Source organism: Heterodontus francisci, unplaced genomic scaffold, assembly GCF_036365525.1.
Source record: "Heterodontus francisci isolate sHetFra1 unplaced genomic scaffold, sHetFra1.hap1 HAP1_SCAFFOLD_1312, whole genome shotgun sequence".
Lineage (NCBI taxonomy): Eukaryota > Metazoa > Chordata > Chondrichthyes > Heterodontiformes > Heterodontidae > Heterodontus > Heterodontus francisci.
This window is the reverse complement of record NW_027142297.1, coordinates 55,001-57,500: the sequence shown is the minus strand read 5'-3', so window position 1 is coordinate 57,500 and position 2,500 is coordinate 55,001.

Genomic DNA, 2,500 nt, shown 5'->3' with positions numbered 1-2,500 from the left:
AGTAATCATTAACCAAAAAGCGCAAAATTATGTTAAAAGTGTGAAATCATTAACCAAAAAGTCGAAAATAATGTCCAGAGACCAAGTCCGAAAGTACAAATAATTAACCAGTAAGCAGAGTCATCATTAACCAAAAATCGCAAAAGTAAGTTAAAAGTGTGAAATCATTAACCAAAAATCGCAAAAGTAAGTAAAAAGTGTGAAATCATTAACCAAAAACTCGAAAATAATGTCCAGAGACTAAGTCCGAAAGGGCAAATGGTTAACCAGTAAGCAGAGTAATCATTAACCAAAAATCGCAAAAGTAAGTAAGAAGTGTGAAATCATTAACCAAAAATCGCAAAAGTAAGTAAAAAGTGTGAAATCATTAACCAAAAACTCGAAAATAATGTCCAGAGACTAAGTCCGAAAGGGCAAATGGTTAACCAGTAAGCAGAGTAATCATTAACCAAAAATCGCAAAAGTAAGTAAAAAGTGTGAAATCATTAACCAAAAACTCGAAAATAATCTCCAGAGACTAAGTCCGAAAGGGCAAATGGTTAACCAGTAAGCAGAGTAATCATTAACCAAAAGGCGCAAAAGTAAGTAAAAAGTATGAAATCATTAACCAAAAAGCGCAAAAATATGTTAAAAGTGTGAAATCATTAACCAAAAAGTCGAAAATAATGTGCAGAGACTAAGTCCGAAAGGGCAAATGGTTAACCAGTAAGCAGAGTAATCATTAACCAAAAAGCGCAAAAATATGTTAAAAGTGTGAAATCATTAACCAAAAACTCGAAAATAATGTGCAGAGACTAAGTCCGAAAGGGCAAATGGTTAACCAGTAAGCAGAGTAATCATTAACCAAAAATCGCAAAAGTAAGTAAAAAGTGTGAAATCATTAACCAAAAACTCGAAAATAATCTCCAGAGACTAAGTCCGAAAGGGCAAATGGTTAACCAGTAAGCAGAGTAATCATTAACCAAAAAGGGCAAAAGTAAGTAAAAAGTATGAAATCATTAACCAAAAAGCACAAAATTAAGTTAAAAGTGTGAAATCATTAACCAAAATGTCGAAAACAATGTCCAGAGACTAAGTCCGAAAGGGCAAATGGTTAACCAGTAAGCAGAGTAATCATTAACCAAAAATCGCAAAAGTAAGTAAAAAGTGTGAAATCATTAACCAAAAAGCGCAAAAATATGTTAAAAGTGTGAAATCATTAACCAAAAACTCGAAAATAATGTGCAGAGACTAAGTCCAAAAGGGCAAATGGTTAACCAGTAAGCAGAGTAATCATTAACCAAAATGCGCAAAAGTAAGTAAAAAGTGTGAAATCATTAACCAAAAATCGCAAAAGTAAGTAAAAAGTGTGAAATCATTAACCAAAAACTCGAAAATAATCTCCAGAGACTAAGTCCGAAAGGGCAAATGGTTAACCAGTAAGCAGAGTAATCATTAACCAAAAATCGCAAAAGTAAGTAAAAAGTGTGAAATCATTAACCAAAAACTCGAAAATAATGTCCAGAGACTAAGTCCAAAAGGGCAAATGGTTAACCAGTAAGCAGAGTAATCATTAACCAAAAAGCGCAAAAGTAAGTAAAAAGTATGAAATCATTAACCAAAAACTCGAAAATAATGTGCAGAGACTAAGTCCGAAAGGGCAAATGGTTAACCAGTAAGCAGAGTAATCATTAACCAAAAAGCGCAAAAATATGTTAAAAGTGTGAAATCATTAACCAAAAACTCGAAAATAATGTCCAGAGACTAAGTCCGAAAGGGCAAATGGTTAACCAGTAAGCAGAGTAATCATTAACCAAAATGCGCAAAAGTAAGTAAAAAGTGTGAAATCATTAACCAAAAATCGCAAAAGTAAGTAAAAAGTGTGAAATCATTAACCAAAAACTCGAAAATAATCTCCAGAGACTAAGTCCGAAAGGGCAAATAATTAACCAGTAAGCAGAGTAATCATTAACCAAAAAGCGCAAAAATATGTTAAAAGTGTGAAATCATTAACCAAAAACTCGAAAATAATGTCCAGAGACTAAGTCCGAAAGGGCAAATAATTAACCAGTAAGCAGAGTAATCATTAACCAAAAAGCGCAAAAGTAAGTAAAAAGTGTGAAATCATTAACCAAAAAGTCGAAAATAATGCCCAGAGACTAAGTCCGAAAGGGCAAATGGTTAACCAGAAAATCCGTCGAATAATGTCCAGAGACTAAGTCCGAAAGGGCAAATGGTTAACCAGTGGAAGGGCGATCAAGCGGAAAAATTTGCCCCGGTTACCCGGGATGGAGTTCCAGAGGTCCGGCCAGAGTTGTCAAATTCGTCCCGCTGATCGGACGCTTGTCATTCGGGTGGCTGGGGGTTGGCGGGGTATCTGCACAGTAGTAGGAGGTGGCAAGTCGGGACTTGGACGTTTATTCCAAGAGTCCACCCGAGCCTCCAGGTCTGCAGAGACCGACCCTAGCTGCCGCCCAACCGACTTTTAAGCCTTTTTCGGATGGGGATTTTTTCCCATTTT